This window comes from Pseudorasbora parva, chromosome 11, assembly GCF_024679245.1.
Source record: "Pseudorasbora parva isolate DD20220531a chromosome 11, ASM2467924v1, whole genome shotgun sequence".
NCBI classification, from domain to species: domain Eukaryota; kingdom Metazoa; phylum Chordata; class Actinopteri; order Cypriniformes; family Gobionidae; genus Pseudorasbora; species Pseudorasbora parva.
The window spans coordinates 33758033-33775604 of record NC_090182.1 but is presented as its reverse complement, the minus strand read 5'-3'; the positions used below and the strand labels follow the sequence as shown (position 1 = coordinate 33775604).

At 50.4% G+C, this 17572-nt stretch overlaps 1 protein-coding gene and 1 long non-coding RNA gene across 2 annotated transcripts in view; one reads left to right on the top strand and one right to left on the bottom strand.

The window, feature by feature from the left end:
• Window positions 1-17572, top strand: part of si:ch211-255i20.3 (transmembrane emp24 domain-containing protein 11) — a 74858-nt gene that overhangs the window by 53548 nt on the left and 3738 nt on the right. The window lies entirely within an intron of this gene.
• Window positions 8916-17572, bottom strand: part of LOC137093105 (uncharacterized) — a 614166-nt gene continuing 605509 nt past the window's right edge. Inside the window, exon 3 of the long non-coding RNA XR_010908393.1 lies at window positions 8916-9233. This is a non-coding gene — a long non-coding RNA (uncharacterized lncRNA). The remainder of the gene's footprint in view (window positions 9234-17572) is intronic.

The following is a 17572-nucleotide window of genomic DNA, read 5'->3' as shown; positions in this document are numbered from 1 at the left end:
AACATAAAGCGGCCCATAGAAGTCCCCCTGGAGTATCTTCACCTACCCCCAGGGGTATGCGTACCCTCATTTGAGAACCAGTGGTCTAGACCATAGACGGTAAAAAAATATGGTCTAGTGTCCGTGACGTCACCCATAGGATTCTGAAGTGCAGTTTTGAAGCGCAAAGTAGAGAGAAGTTGGCCGTTGCCATCTTGACAGCACGTGATGCCCGGATAACAGAACATGGGCAAAGAGGCGGGACGGCATCCGAGATGTAGGTGTGTTTGTTTCTTCAGTAAAACACAAATGAAAATTTTTAACTTCAACCGTTGCTCGTATAATGCAAGTAAATGGGGTGTTTTCTATGTGAGCCACTATGAGAGTAAAAAACAAATAGACATACAAATCCATATTAAACCCTGTGGCTCGTGGCAAAATATTGATGTCCAAAGACATGAAATGATCGGTTTCTCCGAGAAACTGAACAGTTTTTATGGTATTTTTTTTTAAACTCATATCAGACGAATCTCATCCAGTATTCCCAATGCCATTACTTCCACCGAAGAAGGTCAAAATAACGGCACAATCGTAATTATGTGGGTACCAGGCTTGTGCACAATTCAGAATTGAATTGAGAATGTCTTTTAAATTCCAATTCAATTATTGAATTGGATTGAATTCTCTAATTTGAATTGATGTCAAAAACAGTATATAGAATTACAATTTGAATTTGAATTAAAGGAAGTGGAACTGAAATTCAATAAAAATTCAAAGAAATTCATATACATGATCATCTTGCCATAGCAGCTTGTTCTGCACCTGTTGAGGGAATCTTTAGGAAAGATCTTCAGACCAGAACGGTGCAGACTTAATAATAAACATTTGAGGAGTGATTGAGAATTAGATAAATCAGTGTTGCTCTGTGAGTTTTTCATTGGAATTAATGATAATTGTATTTACAACAATTTTGTGTTATTTGATTACATAGAAATGAAAATAACATTGAAACAAAACTAATTAAACATCATTGAGGGGGTAAATCATTAAAATTTTCAGTTTTATTTAGAGACACCATTGTTATTTCCATCATGCTTTGCATATGGCTGGAAATGGAGATTAATATTGAAATTAAGTTTTGTTTAATGTGTTTTTAAGTGAAGGGAAACATCTGTTAATGTATAATGTTTATTTAAGGTTGACATTTAAATAATTTCTGTTATGTTGAAGTTTTGACCATTACCATTGTGCAGAAGAGTAGCGCTTATGGTTAGGTTGTGATGTGAATAAATGAAAGTATTATTATTATTATTATGATTATGAAGAAGAAGAATGTTGCTTTGTTCAATGAGCAATAACTTTGCTAATGCTATTGCAATAACACATTTCTTTCTTCTTGTGCCAACATTAAACAGACTATCCATTTAATAACATAACCGAAAGTCAAATATAAACAGGTAATTTCCATTTACTCTCCGGGCTGCAGCTATTTACCAGCGCTGCCACACGCTCTCCGAAGAAAAAAAATGCAGATTTTGCAAAGCATAGCATACGTACATACATAAGAAACACAACATAACATAACACAGCACACGTGGTCACGTGATGGAATTTTTTGTTTGGATTGGGTAAGGGAGGAAGGGAGGGAAGAGGCAGACGGATGGAGGAGGGGATGGGATCGGGGTGGGTGTGTATGGTGCGAGTAAGAGTCTGAGTTTGTGTTGTGAGAATGTTAGCCATAACTTAAGATGTTTACAGTTCAGTTCTGTGGCTTGCCCTTGAAGGGAGATAAGGCAGTGCACGGGGAACGATAGCAGACCCAGCTGTCAAGCTGACCTCCCAACCGAGAGAAAGGGAGAAGGTGGGGGGTGAAGGGTGAAATGAAGCAATTTTAATCCATTTTAGTTGATCTTCGGTAATTTGTCCGGATCGTAATCAATCAGTCCCTGATCCTCAGCGTTCCTGGCGTACGTCCGGCTCATGGAGTGACTTGGACATTTCGTCCAATTTCATACCCAGACCGGTCATAATCCGTAGAAGTTCACCAGTCTGTCCTCCGATGGTGTCCACTCTTTTCTGTGTTTCCACAGTCCGAGCTGAGACGTAACGGTTCAGTTCATCGGTCTGTGTCACTCTCCGATCTAATACCTTCAGTCGGTCACTCACACCCCGAAGCACCCTATAATTTCGGCAGACAGCGGCTGGGTGAATTTGCAGGCAGCTGTCTTACAAATCTTCCGATATGTCAGGGCAGTCCCAAGGCCGAGAAATAGGAACCCCGCTATCAAAAATACAAATATGAATATATCCTCTGCATCCTCCACGGACAGGGCTTCCAGGCACAGGACTTGCCAGTTGTTCCAGGCGTCCCGCATGTAGCCCGCAGTGAAGGTCCCGTCCGGGCAGATGGGTTCTCCCGGAGCACCCTTCCTTTGTGGGAAAATCTTGTCAATTGCGCTGAGTGACCAGTTAATCAATTCCATTTCCAGTATTTTCAGGAGTCCAGCAAGCAGGGGGTCAGAGAAAAAAAAAGTTGAACAGGACAAAAAACAAGAGCAAACGCAAGAGCGGAGCGGGAGCAGTGGGAAAACACGTCTGCTCTGAATGAGATCAGGAAGTGGAATTGAATGAGATCAGGGCATGATGGGGAAAAATAAACCTTGGGAGAAACCAGACTCAGTCGGGGTGCCAGTTCTCCTCTGGCCTATTAACACACCGTGTATGATTATTATTCTGGCAACCTCATATGGTCAGAAATCATATTAGATCGGAATATTCAAAATTTCAGGGTATCACGGAAGAGACGGGTTTATTTATGATGGGGCGTCGATTACACAAGAGTATGAATACATAAAAGATCGGAGTTATTGCGCCTGAGACGGGTTTTTGAGCATGACGTGCCGGTGAGGCAAATTCGGAGGAGACACCAATTGACACGGCTCAGCAGACACTCCAGGATGCGTTGGTCATGTCCAGGCAGGTCCACCATCCGATCCGGACAGGGTCCAGATCCGGGATAAACCTCTGGAAAAACAGAGAGACTAACATAGTGTGGATGCCACTCTTTTTATGATGTAACGAGTACATCAGGTGTTATGGGAAGTGTTCCCGGTTCCGGCTGACCTAGTTAATGCAGCCTAACAGTCAGTCAATTGATTTGAATAATGAAAGTTATTCAATGAAAGTTTGAAAAATGAAAGTTCCCTATATCGAGGGAACTCAACACTGCGTCGTCGAGTAACGACACTCTGGGAACGCCCCCAGCGTGACGGCTCTGAAGTATGTATGAAATCAGCCACCAATCCGATTGGTGCAACGTCATGACGTAACCGGCGACGGCGTACGTGGAAGCTATAAGAAGGCGCCGCCCCAAACAACAGACAGTCTTTGCTCTTCAGCGAGGCGCTCTGTGTGAATATTGTTTAAAATTAGGAGGTGTGTTCATCCGTGCCCGCGCTTCATTACGGGCTCGGACACACACCAGCTGTGTGTGCAGTGTCTCGGAGCGCAGCACGCTCAGGCGGCGCTTGAGGGTGCCGCCTGCAGCGAGTGTGAGAAGCTGCCGCTCCGGGTGCTGCGCTCACGGCTGGCCGTTTTCACCGAAGGCGGCCAGGCTCGCGAGCCCCGTGGTTCTGGTCCCGCGTCTGTCGAGGCAGCGCGGCGGCGTAGATCCTGGGGCTCACAACTGGATCTCGCGACGGGAGGCGGGCATGCTGAGGCAACTTCCCAATCCTCGTCCGATGATTCAGACGCTCTTCCGCCTCGTGAGGAAGCCCGCGCTGCGGCTTCTTCCCACGAGGTCGATAACCCAGTGCTGATGCTGTCTGATTCCGAGGGGTCAGATCAGTTCAGCCTGGAGGCGGGCGGAGTGCAGGTGAATTCACCTCTTCACTCTCCCGCTCAAGAAGAGCTCGTGGACGTGCTGACATGTGCTGTGGCCAAACTCAGTATCAACTGGCCACAGGAAGAGGTGGAAGTCCAGCCTGTGAGCAGGTTGGATGGACACTTCTTCAAAAAGCGTGTTCAGCCGCCACGCAGGGGCTTGCCGTTTTTCCCAGATTTGCACAACGAGTTGTGCAAATCCTGGGGAAAACCGTACTCGTCGCGCCTATCGACACCCCCAGTTCTCGACTTCGGGTGTGTTGTGGGCGCGGCTGAGGCTGGCTATGGGACGCTGCCTCGCGTCGAGGAGGCGTTAGCGAGCTATCTGTCTCCCGAGGCAGCAGCGTCCCTGAAAGCCCCTGTCCTGCCCACCGAGCCATGCAGGGACACTGTAGCAAAGTTCGTATAGAAGGAAGGAAGAGGACACGGGGGTCGGCAGGACTGTTGATGCTCTTTTATTATAGTAACTTAAATCACACTCAGGCGTGTGTTGGCAGTCAAAACTCATGAACAATAAACACTTCCGGTTCACAGCACTTCCGGCTTCCGGGTCAGGTTCAGTCTCTTTGTGGGTCGCATCAACAGTCCGACTCTCTCTCTCCCTGGTCTCTGGTTCCGCTGGTGTTTTATCCCGTCTCCGCGCTCATTACTGGAACAAGAGACAGGTGTTATTAATCTGCGTCCAACCCACTCACTTACCGCTCGTCCCGCGGCTCTCTCTCCCGCTGCAGACCTCGCTGAACCACGCCCCCCTTGCCACATACCCCCACCGCCCGACTCAGGCCGGGGAGCCGTCCGGCCTGCAGCCCCCCCCCCCCCCCCATTTCTGGAGAGGAAATCGGCCACAGCCATCTGAGCACCCGGCCTGTGGACCACCTTGAATTTAAACGGCTGAAGAGCTAGATACCAACGGGTGATCCACGCGTTGGTATCCTTCATGCGGTGGAGCCATTGGAGAGGAGCGTGGTCCGAACAGAGGGTGAACTCCCGCCCCAGGAGGTAATAGCGGAGAGTGAGAACGGCCCATCTGATGGCCAAACACTCCTTCTCTATGGTGCTGTACTTAGCTTCCCTCTTGGAGAGCTTACGGCTAATGTACAGCACCGGCCGCTCCCCCCCCCTCCACCTCCTGGGCCAGGACTGCGCCCAGCCCCCTGTCCGACGCGTCAGTCTGCAACAAGAAAGGGAGAGAAAAGTCAGGGGAGTGTAAAAGCGGCCCGCCACATAGAGCAGCCTTCACTTGGGTAAAAGCCTGTTGACACGGCTCCGTCCACTGGACCGTATCTGGTAGCCCCTTTCTAGTAAGATCAGTCAAAGGGCTGGTGAGGTCCGAATAATTTGGTATAAACCGTCTATAATATCCCGCCAGCCCCAAAAACTGTCTTACCTCCTTTTTGGTCTTGGGCCTCGGACAGGTTGCAATTGCGGCAGTCTTATCAATTTGGGGACGCACCTGACCATGACCCAAGTGGAAGCCCAGATACCTTACTTCCACCCGCCCAATCGCACACTTCTTTGGGTTGGCCGTGAGCCCCGCTCCCCTCAGCGACCTCAGGACCGCCCTCACTGCTGCATATGCCGCTGCCAATCGTGACTATAAATCACTATGTCATCCAGGTACGCAGCAGCATATGCAGCATGGGGGCGCAAAATCCTATCCATGAGTCGCTGGAAGGTTGCGGGCGCCCCGAACAAGCCGAAAGGAAGCGTGACGAATTGGTGTAATCCAAACGGCGTGGTGAAAGCTGTCTTTTCTTTGGACAATGGAGACAAGGGGATCTGCCAATAGCCCTTTGTTAAGTCCAGTGTCGAATAAAATCGAGCCGTGCCTAACCGATCAAGCAACTCGTCAACCCGCGGCATTGGATACGCGTCGAATTTCGACACAGCGTTCACCTTGCGGTAGTCCACACAGAACCTGACCGAGCCGTCTGTTTTGGGAACCAAAACTATCGGGCTTGCCCAGTCACTGTTGGACTCCTCGATTACTCCCATGTCGAGCATTGCGCCTAATTCTTCCTGAACTACTTTTTTCTTGTGTTCAGGCAAGCGATACGGCCGGCTGCGAACTACCACGCCCGGCTCGGTCTCGATATGGTGCTGAATCAAGTTGGTACGTCCCGGTAGGGGCGAGAACACGTCAGCGAACTCCGCCTGCAATTTTGATAAATCAGTGAGTTGTAACGGTGAGAGGTGATCTCCCCCAGGGGCCAGCGCGACTGATTGCGCTTTAATGCTCGCCTCTGGCCCGAGATCATCCTCTCCCCCGATCAACAACACTGATTCCACCTCATTCCATTTTTTTAGCAGGTTGAGGTGGTATATTTGACGTGCCCCGTTCCTATCGGATCGTATCACTTCATAATCGAGCTCTCCTACCTGTCGTGCGACCTCAAACGGCCCCTGCCACTTTGACATTAATTTTGAGCTCGACGTAGGGAGTAGAACGAGCACTTTCTCTCCCGGTGTGAATTTGAGTAGTTTTGTACCCCTGTTATATGACCGGCTCTGGCGGTCCTGGGCTTGCAACAAATTCTCCCTCGATAGCCGCCCCAAGGTGTGGAGTTTTGTTCGCAAGTCCAGCACATACTGAATTTCGTTCTTAGCCAAAGAAGGCCCCTCCTCCCAAGTTTCTCGTAGGACGTCCAGCACCCCCCGGGGCTGCCGTCCGTAGCGAAGCTCGAAGGGGGAAAACCCCGTGGAGGCTTGCGGGACCTCCCGCACAGCAAATAAGAGGGGTTCTAACCACCAATCCCAATTTTTGGCGTCTTCCTGTACGAATTTACGGATCATGGATTTAAGAGTGCGATTAAATCGTTCGACCAAGCCGTCTGTTTGTGGGTGATAGACGCTTGTTCAAATGGATTTAATGCCCAATAATCCGTACAATTCGCTTAACGTGCGTGACATAAACGCCGTGCCTTGATCAGTGAGGATTTCCTTCGGAATCCCCACTCGGGAGATTAAACGAAACAGTGCGTCCGCAACACTCTTCGCAGAGATGTTGCGGAGAGCCACTGCTTCCGGATATCGTGTTGCGTAGTCCACGATAACTAGCGCAAAACGATGTCCGCGTGCGGATCGCTCTAATGGCCCGATGAGGTCCATCGCAATTCTCTCGAAGGGGACCTGCATTAATGGAAGGGGGCGCAATGGCGCTTTTGGGGCGGCCAGTGGATTTACCAACTGACATTCAGGACAAGACGCGCACCACCTGCGCACATTGTCATGAATGCCTGGCCAAAAAAATCGGGTCATTAAACGATTCAGCGTGGCCGCCTGTCCCAGGTGGCCCGCCATCGGGTTAGAGTGAGCCGCCTGGAAAAGCATTTCCCGGCGGCTCTTTGGTACTAAAAATTGGGTTGTATCTACCTTTGTCTGAGTGTCTTGGGTCACTCGATACAACCGATCCTTGATTATGGCAAAATATGGATACGAGACAGGCAAGGCAGGTTGGAGAGACTGACCGTCAATCGATCGGACCTGCTGGAAGGCATTTTTGAGGGTCTCATCTTGTGACTGCTCCAGAGGAAAGTCATCGCGGTCCGAGAGAATCAGTCTCTCGATCCCGCTCGGTTCCTCTGAAGCTGTCCCCAAGGGTCCCGTCTCAGTCTCCCCAATCTGCACTCGCGCCAGCCCCCTCCTCGCCTTTTTCTCCCAAGCGGCATCCGCGCATAACGACCCCAATAAAGCCGGAAAGGCGGGCCAATTTGTCCCCAGAATTAGCGGATGCCGGAGGTGTGGACTAACCGCCACCTCTATACTATGCTTTTTCCCCCGAAACTGTATCGGGACCGGGACAACCGGATATTCCACCACATCCCCGTGCACACACCGCACCTTAACCATGCGGCTTGTATCCAATGCCCCAGGCTGCATCAGGCTTTGATGGATCGAGGTTTGGTTACATCCTGAATCCACCAAGGCCTGATATGTACCCCCCTTGATATTCACAGGAATTTGGTACTCTCCTGCCTGATCGGGGGTGGTCCGCTGGACGTTCGGGATCCGGATCATTGTTCCGATGTCCATCATCGGACATCGGTCCACAAAATGATCCGGATCACCGCACCACCAGCAGGCCAGCCCAGGCCTACCCGCCGCCCCTGCGGCGGGGAGTGGGTTGGAGAATGAGCGCGGAAAGGGGGCGGAACCAGAGCCATTGTCACTACCAGCCCCCAGCGGCCCCGCCCCCCTGGGCGGAGCCCGCGAACTCCCGGACGGTCCGAGGCCCATCCCACCCCGGCCTCTGGGGGGGACGCGAGGAGGGCCTGGAGGGCGGGACCTGGGGAGAGGGACAGGGCGAGAGAGAGAGAGAGAGGGAGAAGAGAGAGAGGGAGAAGTTAATGGGGGCTCGCCGACCCCCGGGCACGCCACCAGGTGGTCCTCCGCCAGGTTGATGGCCGTCTCCAGCGACGTGGGCCGGTGGCACTGGACCCACTCGGCGGTCTTCCTTGGGAGCCGAGCGATAAACTGCTCCAGCACCACCAGATCGACAACATGGTCCACGTCGCTTCCGCCGGCCAGAAGCCATCTGCGGCACTCGTCCCGGAGCTGTTGGGCCATTGCGAAGGGTCGGCCGGACTCACCCCACTCCATGGATCGGAACCGCTGTCTGTGTTGTTCCGGGGTCCGGCCGACCCGCTGAAGGATGGCCCTCTTCAGATCGTCGTATTTCAGGAGGTTCGCGACCGGTAGTTGTTGCGCGGCCGCCTGGGCTTCTCCTGATAGTAGCGGGATGAGGCGCACCGGCCACTGTGCCCGGGGCCACCCGCAGGCCTCCGCGGCCTTCTGAAACAGATCTATGAAGGCCTCCGGGTCGTCTTCCGGCCCCATTTTATGGAGGGGCACGTGGACCGGTGCGCTGGCCAGCCCGGCGGCCTCGGCGCGAACCTCCCGATCCATCCAGCTCCGGAACCGCTCGCGGTCCTCTTGCTGGCCTTGGACTATCGCCTCGAAGCGGCGCTCCTGTTCCGTCCGAAGGTCTAGCATCGCCTGGTGTTGTTCTTGGTGGAGGACCGCGAGGGAGTTGATGATATCCGCAAATGGCGTGGCGGAGGGCGTCTGCATGGCGGCGGCTCGGTCCTACTTCCTTCCCGGGTTTCGGCACCAGTGTAGCAAAGTTTGTATAGAAGGAAGGAAGAGGACACGGGGGTCGGCAGGACTATTGATGCTCTTTTATTATAGTAACTTAAATCACACTCAGGCGTGTGTTGGCAGTCAAAACTCATGAACAATAAACACTTCCGGTTCACAGCACTTCCGGCTTCCGGGTCAGGTTCAGTCTCTTTGTGGGTCGCATCAACAGTCCGACTCTCTCTCTCCCTGGTCTCTGGTTCCGCTGGTGTTTTATCCCGTCTCCGCGCTCATTACTGGAACAAGAGACAGGTGTTATTAATCTGCGTCCAACCCACTCACTTACCGCTCGTCCCGCGGCTCTCTCTCCCGCTGCAGACCTCGCTGAACCACGCCCCCCTTGCCACAGCCACGTCGTCCCTGGTGGGCAGGGCATATCGAGCGGCCGGAAGAGCTGGTAGTTGCCTGCACACCATGGCGGTACTGCAGGCCTACCAAGCTGAGCTCCTCAAAGAGCTCGATGAGGGAGAAGGTCCGTCTCCGGACGATATCACTGAGCTGCGGAAAGCTACCGACTTGTCTCTCCGCGTCACCAAAGAGATGGCCCGTGCCATCGGCCGCTTTATGGCTGGCATGGTGTGCGTGGAGAGGCACCTCTGGTTGAACCTGTCGGGGATGAAGGAGAAGGAGAAATCCTTCCTTCTGGATTCCCCGATAGCTCCTGTGGGTCTCTTCGGCGACGCAGTCAACAGCGTTGTCGAGAGATTCCAGGAGGTGAGGAAGCAGTCGGCGGCTTTCCGGCAGTACCTCCCTCGCCGCCAGGGGCCTCCTGTAGCCAGCAGGGAGGTCTCTGGTGGCCAGTCCCGGCCCTCCACCAGCGCCCATAGGCAGGCGCAGAAAGAGAGCGTCGCTTCCCGCGCCCCTCCCGAGGGAGCCTGGCAAAGGAGGCGACGTTCTCGCCAGAAGTCTTCTAAGCCGAAGGGCGACTTGAGGGAAGTCCTTCAGGCGAAGAAGGCTTCTGGCAAGCGGTCCTAGCTGCGGCAGGATCGCTCAGAGCTGGCCTTCCCGGGGGCGGACGACCGAGGTCGTTCCGATCCCGCAGCTCTGGGGAAATCGATGCTGTGTTCCCGCCGTTAACAACGCTTCGGGCCTCATCAATTTCCCGCGTACGTGCGCCGTCCCAGCCGCCTCGAATTCGACCTGCGGCGGGGCAGCGAATGCGTGCGCACACCGAAAATCCTCCCCGACTAAGCTCTGCCGGGTGGCCGCTTCAGGGGGTCGGGCAGGGGGTTCGGTGGGTACCAGAGACCAGCCTCGAGAGGCTGGTTCCCCTAGTAGAATATATCGGCGCATGGATGTGCCTCCCGAATATTTCTGCTTGGGTCCTGAGTACAGTGGGAAGGGGGTACAGATTACAGTTCAGAGTTCCACCACCAAAGTTCAGCGGGGTGGTCTGGACTGTGGTCCCCCCGGCCCAGAGGCAGGTTATGGAACAAGAAGTACAGTCTCTGCTGGTCAAGGAGGCGATAGAAAAAATCCCTCCGCCAGACAGGGAGTCGGGCTTTTACAGCCGTTATTTCATTGTTCCCAAAAAGGGTGGAGGTTTACGTACAATATTAGATCTGAGGTACTTGAATCGGTCTCTGAGGAGATTCAGGTTCAAGATGCTCACAATTCAAATGATCGTGAGTCTGATCCAGTTCGAGGACTGGTTCGTCACGATAGATCTAAAGGACGCATATTTTCACGTCTCCATCCTTCCTGCCCACAGGAAGTTCCTGAGGTTCGCTTTCGGGGGCGAAGCGTACCAATATCGGGTACTTCCTTTCGGTCTAGCTCTTTCCCCTCGCACCTTCACGAAGTGCATGGATGCGGCTCTGGCCCCTATGAGGCTGCAGGGCATCCGTGTGCTGAATTACATCGACGACTGGCTCATTATGGCACAGTCGCGCGAGATGGCGATTCGGCATCGAGATGTCGTTTTAGCCCATCTCAGGTGCTTGGGGCTGAGACTAAACACGGCCAAGAGCGTGTTAACACCCACCCAGAGGACCACGTTCCTCGGGGTGGTATGGGACTCAACCTCGATGCGAGCGAGCATGTCTCCCGCACGTGTGGGTTCTATACTGGCGGAGGTCTCAGGAGTGAAGCTAGGCCACAGCCGCACTGTGAAGCAGTTTCAGAGACTGCTGGGACTCATGGCAGCAGCGTCCGACGTGATTCCGTTAGGTCTGCTATACATGAGGCCCCTCCAGTGGTGGCTAGGGACCAAGGGGTTTTCCTCGAGGGGAAAACCTTTCCGTATGATCAGGGTAACGCGCAGATGCCTTCGTTCCCTTGTCATATGGAAGAATCCGAGGTTCCTGTCCCAAGGGCCTGTGTTAGGAGCGTTATGTTGCAGGAAGATCCTTTCAACAGACGCCTCCCTCACAGGCTGGGGCGCGGTCATGGAAGGCCGGTTCATGAGGGGTTCGTGGGGACCCCAACATTCCTCCTGGCACATAAATTGCTTGGAAATGTTGGCGGTTTACAAAGCTTTGGGGAGCTTTCTCCCAGACCTTCACGGCCACCATGTCCTGATACAATCCGACAATACGTCAGTGGTATCGTATCTGAATCACCAGGGGGGTCTGAGGTCGCGCCCACTATGCAGGTTGGCGCTTCAGATCCTCCTGTGGTCCCAGGGGAAACTGTCGTCTCTCAGAGCGATGTATGTCCCAGGGGACCAGAACCAGGGAGCAGATGTCCTGTCGAGGCAGGGGCTGAGGCCCGGTGAGTGGCGGCTCCACCCAGAGGTGGTGGAGGCCATGTGCGAGAGGTTCGGCCCAGTGGAAGTGGATCTGTTTGCATCCTTAGAAACGACCCACTGCCCGCTGTGGTTCAGCCTCAGCCCCGTTGGGGCTGGATGCCATGACACAGATGTGGCCGAGGCAGCGTCTGTACACATTTCCCCCGATCATTCTGCTCCCGGGAGTTCTAGAGCGAGTCCGCCGGGAGGGCATCAGCCTCCTATTAGTGGCACCCCAGTGGCCGTCCCGAGCTTGGTTCTCCGACATTGTGGCACTTCTAGACGGAACCCCATGGCAGGTCCCTCTGAGGAGGGATCTGCTGTCTCAGGCAGGGGGTATGATTTTCCACCCCAGGCCAGAGTTGTGGAACCTCTGGGTCTGGCCCCTGAGGGGGCACAGTACCTAGAGGAGGGTCTGCCACAAGAGGTCGTTGAGACCATTCTCAGCTCTAGGGCTCCCTCTACGAGGAAACTGTATAGCCTAAAGTGGAATGTCTTCACTAGCTGGTGTAGAGAAAGGGGGGTGAACCCAGTTGACTGCGCAGTCGCTTCAGTGCTGGAGTTCCTGCAAGACCGTCTCTCCGCCGGTTTGACCCCATCCACTCTGAAGATGTATGTGGTTGCCATAGGGGCTTTCCACTCGCCTTTGGAAGGGGGCCCTTTGGGTAGACACCACTTGGTTGTATGTTTTCTCCGTGGGGCTAGAAGATTGAGGCCTGCGGCTCATCCCAGAGTCCCGGCTTGGGACCTGGCAGTGGTTCTCGAAGGGCTGGCCGAGGCCCCCTTCGAACCATTGGAGTCGGCTGAGGCGAGAAATCTGACCCTGAAGGTAGCCTTTCTCCTCGCCATCACTTCTCTGAGGAGAGTGGGGGACCTCCAGGCATTGGCGGTCACACCGGCATGCTTGGAGTTTGCCCCGGGCGGGGTGAAAGCTATTTTGCATCCCAGACCGGGCTACTTGCCCAAGGTCCCATCGTCGGGGATGGGGTCAGTATTTCTTCAGGCTTTTCATCCTCCGCCTCACGCGACGGCAGAGGAAGCTAGGCTGCACCTGCTCTGCCCGGTTAGGGCATTGAGGATCTATCTGGACAGGTCAGCTCAATGGAGGAAATCGGACCAGCTTCTGGTGTGCTTTGGCCCCCCTAAGAAAGGGTTGCCTGCGGCGAGACAGACAATTAGTAACTGGATCGTGCAGGCTATAGCCGCGGCTTATCGGGTGCGCAGTATGCCTTCACCCATGGCCGTGAGGGCTCACTCTACGAGGGGTTTGGCCTCCTCGGTGGCCCTCCTTTCGGGAGCCTCACTTATTGAGATTTGTGAGGCGGCGGGTTGGGCTAATCCACACACCTTTATAAGATTTTATAAGCTGGACCTCCCGGCTACGCCGGGTGCTAGACTGCTTGCGTCCTGAGTGTGCCTGGTTTCCAGCTTCACACCAGGATGGGCGTGTCTCGGTGTGGCATAGTGGGTATTGACGTTCCCAGAGTGTCGTCACTCGTCGACGCAGTGTTGAGTTCCCTCGATATAGGGAACGTCTCGGGTTACTATTGTAACCCTTGTTCCCTGAGAGGGAATGAGACACTGCGTCTCGTCGCCACACCTACACGTAGAGCGCTCGCTTCATCGCAAAGGCTGTCTGTTGTTTGGGGCGTCGCCTTCTTATAGCTTCCGCGTACGCCGTCGCCGGTTACGTCATGACGTTGCTTCAATCGGATTGGTGGCTCCCCGGCACTTAAAGGAGATTAAAGCAAATAATCTAACGGACTGATACAACGAGAACACTCGGGCTCTTAAAACAGCAGCCAGAAAAATGGAGCGCAGCTGGAAGAAAACAAAACTGGAGGTTTTTCGCAATTTGTGGAAAGAGAGCATGATTGCATATAGAAAGGCCATGAAAACTGCTAGATCTGCTTATTTCTCAACTCTTTTAGAAGAAAACAAACACAACCCTAGGTATTTATTCGATACAGTGGCTAAATTAACAAAAAATAAAGCTTCAACTTCTGACCTTTGTAAACAACACAGCAGTAATGACTTTATGAACGTCTTTACTAGTAAGATTGATAATATTAGGAATAATATTATAACCATGCAGCCGTCTACTACAGTATCACTTCAGACAGAGAATTGTAGTGTCACTGAGGAAAAAATACACTCATTCACTGCTATAGGAGGAGAAGAATTGGCTAAACTTGTTAAATCATCAAAATCAACAACATGTATGCTTGACCCTATACCGACTAGGCAACTAAAAGAGATGCTTCCAGAGGTCATAGATACTCTGCTTATTATTATTAATTCATCCTTGACATTAGGATATGTACCGAAAACTTTTAAGTTGGCTATAATTTAACCAATTATTAAAAAAACGCTACTTGATCCTAAAGAATTTAAATTCGGATAAATTTTTATCCGAAGTCAATTACAGGCCAATCTCGAATCTACTGTTTCTATCAAAAATACTAGAAAAGGCAGTGTCTTCACAATAATGTTCCTTTTTAGAAAGAAATTATATATGTGAGGATTTCCAGTCAGGATTTAGACTGTATCATAGTACTGAGATTGCTCTAATTAGAGTTACAAATGATTTACTCTTATCATCTGATTGTGGTTGTATCTCTCTATTAGTGTTACTCGATCTTAGTGCTGCATTCAATACTGTCAATCACAATATTCTTCTGAATAGAATCGAAAATTATGTTGGCATTAGTGGAACTGCATTGGCATGGTTTAAATCGTACTTATCTGACTGTTATCAGTTTGTGATAACATCTGTAAATGAAGTGATGTCACACCGATCACAAGTTCAGTATAGGGTACCGCAAGGCTCAGTGTTAGGACCTTTGCTTTTCACCCTGTATATGCTACCACTGGGAGATATCATTAGGAAGCATGGCGTTAGTTTTCATTGTTATGCTGACGATACTCATTTCTATATTTCCTCACACCCTGATGAAACCACCTAATTCACAAGTTTAACGGAATGCATGATATAAAATGCTGATATAAAAAATTGGATTAATAGTAATTTCCTGCAACTTAATTCAGATAAAACAGATTTTTTTATTATTGGAGAGAAAAGCTCCACAAGAAGTAACCTAGAATACTGTCTAACACTTGATGACTGCTCTGTCAAGCCCTCGTCGTCAGTGAGGAACCTGGGTGTGCTCTCTGATACCAATCTTTCATTTGAAAGCCACGTTTCTAGCATCTGTAAAACCGCATTCTACCATCTTAAAATATATCTAAATTACGGCACATGCTTTCAATGCAAAATGCTGAACAGTTAGTACATGCGTTCATGAGCTCAAGGCTAGATTATTGTAATGCTCTACTGGGTGGCTGCCCTGCTCGCTTAATAAACAAACTCCAGCTAGTCCAACATGCAGCAGCTCGAGTTCTTACTAGAACCAGGAAGTATGATCATATGTGACCAGTCACGGAAAGTAGGGACACAAGTTGGTTCTAGGGCATTTTGAGTTATTCACAGATTCTAAAAGTGTAGTCTCCAAGCTTTCCAACGATGTGTAACACATGGAAATCTGATAATATTTGGAAAAGTTGTGGCCATCTGAATGTATGCCTTTAGAAAAGTGTAAATGAGAGAAAACAGCCTCTAAAGTTTTGCAGTTCTCACCTGTTCTCACCTGCTGGGAGGGACAATAGGGCTCATTTACATCTCATTTAGATAAGCCATACCCCCTGTAAAGCTGCATGGTTGCTAGTAACGACAGACGCAACGGGAAAAATCGGACCGGATACTACTAATAATAAAGATGCTAACATTACCATCCAAAAGCCATTATAGTAATGGAGTTTTTTGGCAAGTTATACGATGCTAACGATTACAATTAAAACAACAGTTAAGAACAATAGGTAGGTATGGGAAGGTCTAAACATGAGATAACGTGTGTGTGTTCTTAGAATGAACACAAAACGACAAACTTTGGTGTTTCTGACACTCCATAAGCAACATAAAAGTATTCTTGCAAATTTTGTTGCCTCCAATGAAAAAAGTTGTTCGGGCACACTTTCTGTTTGCCGGGGTCTTCTTAGTGGATGTGCTGTGCGTCTGTTCGAAGGGGATAAAGACAGAGATGTGGGTACAGTCTTTTACCATGGCTGTAGCGTAGAGGTAAGGCGCATGTCGTTAAGTTTTGACGCATATCGATCAGTGGTTTCGAATTCGCCTTTTGCCACACACTCTAACCGAGAAACACTTATTAACACATGTTAGATGCTTTATTTCCACTAACCTTTTCTCAATTCTTTTTGAAAATAAATGCCTTTCCGATCTGATATGTGATGGGAAAAGGGAGTAGAGAGAGTGTGGCAAAAGGCTGATTCGATCCACTGATCGCGTTGCGTTTGACGGGAATCAGAGGGAGCATGTCATCAACGCGATTGATGACATGCGTCTTACCCCTACACTATAGCCACGGTTGCAGATTTGAGTAATTTCTCTGCCTTTATCCCTGTCAAATGTTACTATCAATATAGCCTCTGATTTCTTATGGTCCAACTCGTCTGACGCCTGTCTGATACATTTTTCCTCTTCTTCATCTTTGCTCAGTTGTAGATTAGGGTATTATCCAGTCTTATTATGCCGCTTTCATCGACGCTTGGATCATCTCTACAGCCGGCCAGAGCGCTGCATAAATAATTAGCCACCCGTACCTTGGAGGGCGGGGCAATAACAAAGGCCAGTATGGAAATACAAAGACCAAACAAGACGATTTCAACCTCAAAATATACGCTTTTAAATATAAAATTAATGCCATCTCAAACACGGAGAGGCTTCTTTGTGATTTCAACTAACAGATTCTGCAAAAAAGTGAAAATCACATAATTTGAAAAAAAAAAAAAAAAAGCTTCTTTCTCATTTTTCTCAATAGTAGAGCTGCTGACTTGTGTCCCTGGTTTCCGTGACGGGTCACATATTAGTCCAGTTCTGTTAACACTGCACTGGCTCTCTATTAAACATCGCATACATTTTAAAATCTTGCTTATTACTTACAAAGCACTAAATGGTTTAGCTCCCCAGTACTTAAGCAAGCTCTTAACACATTATTGCGGTCTCAAAACTCTGCCCAGTTGATAATACCTAGAATATCTAAATCAACTGCAGGCGGTCGATCCTTTTCGTATTTAGCACTTAAACTCTGGAACTGTCTTCCTAGCATTGTTCGGGAGGCAGACACACTCAGTCAGTTTAAATTTAGACTAAAAAAACATCTCTTTACTATGGCATACACATAGAACATTTTTAACTTTCATTATTCAAATCAATTGACTGATTGTTAGGCTGCATTAACTAGGTCAGCCGGAACCGGGAACACTTCCCATAACACCTGATGTACTCGTTACATCATAGAAAGAGTGGCATCTATGCTAATGTTAGTCTCTCTGTTTATCCCGAGGTTTATCCCGGATCCGGGCCATGTCCGGATCGGATGGTGGACCTGCGCCTGGACATGAACAACGCATCCTGGAGTGTCTACTGAGACCGTGTCATTTGGTGTCTCCTCTGAATTTGCCTCACTGGCACGTCATTCTCAAAAAACCTGTCTCCGGCGCAATAATTCCGATCTTTCATGTATTCATACTCTTGTGTAATCGATGCACCATCCTAAATAAACCTGTCTCTTCCGTGATACCCTGAAATTTTGAATTTTCCGATATCTAATATGATTTCTGATCTGTAAGGTTGCCAGAATAATAATCATACACGGTGTGTTAATAGGCCAGAGGAGAACTGGTACCCCGACTGAGTCTGGTTTCTCCCAAGGTTTATTTTTCTCCATCATGCCCTGAAGGAGTTTTGGTTCCTTGCCACTGTTGCCTTTG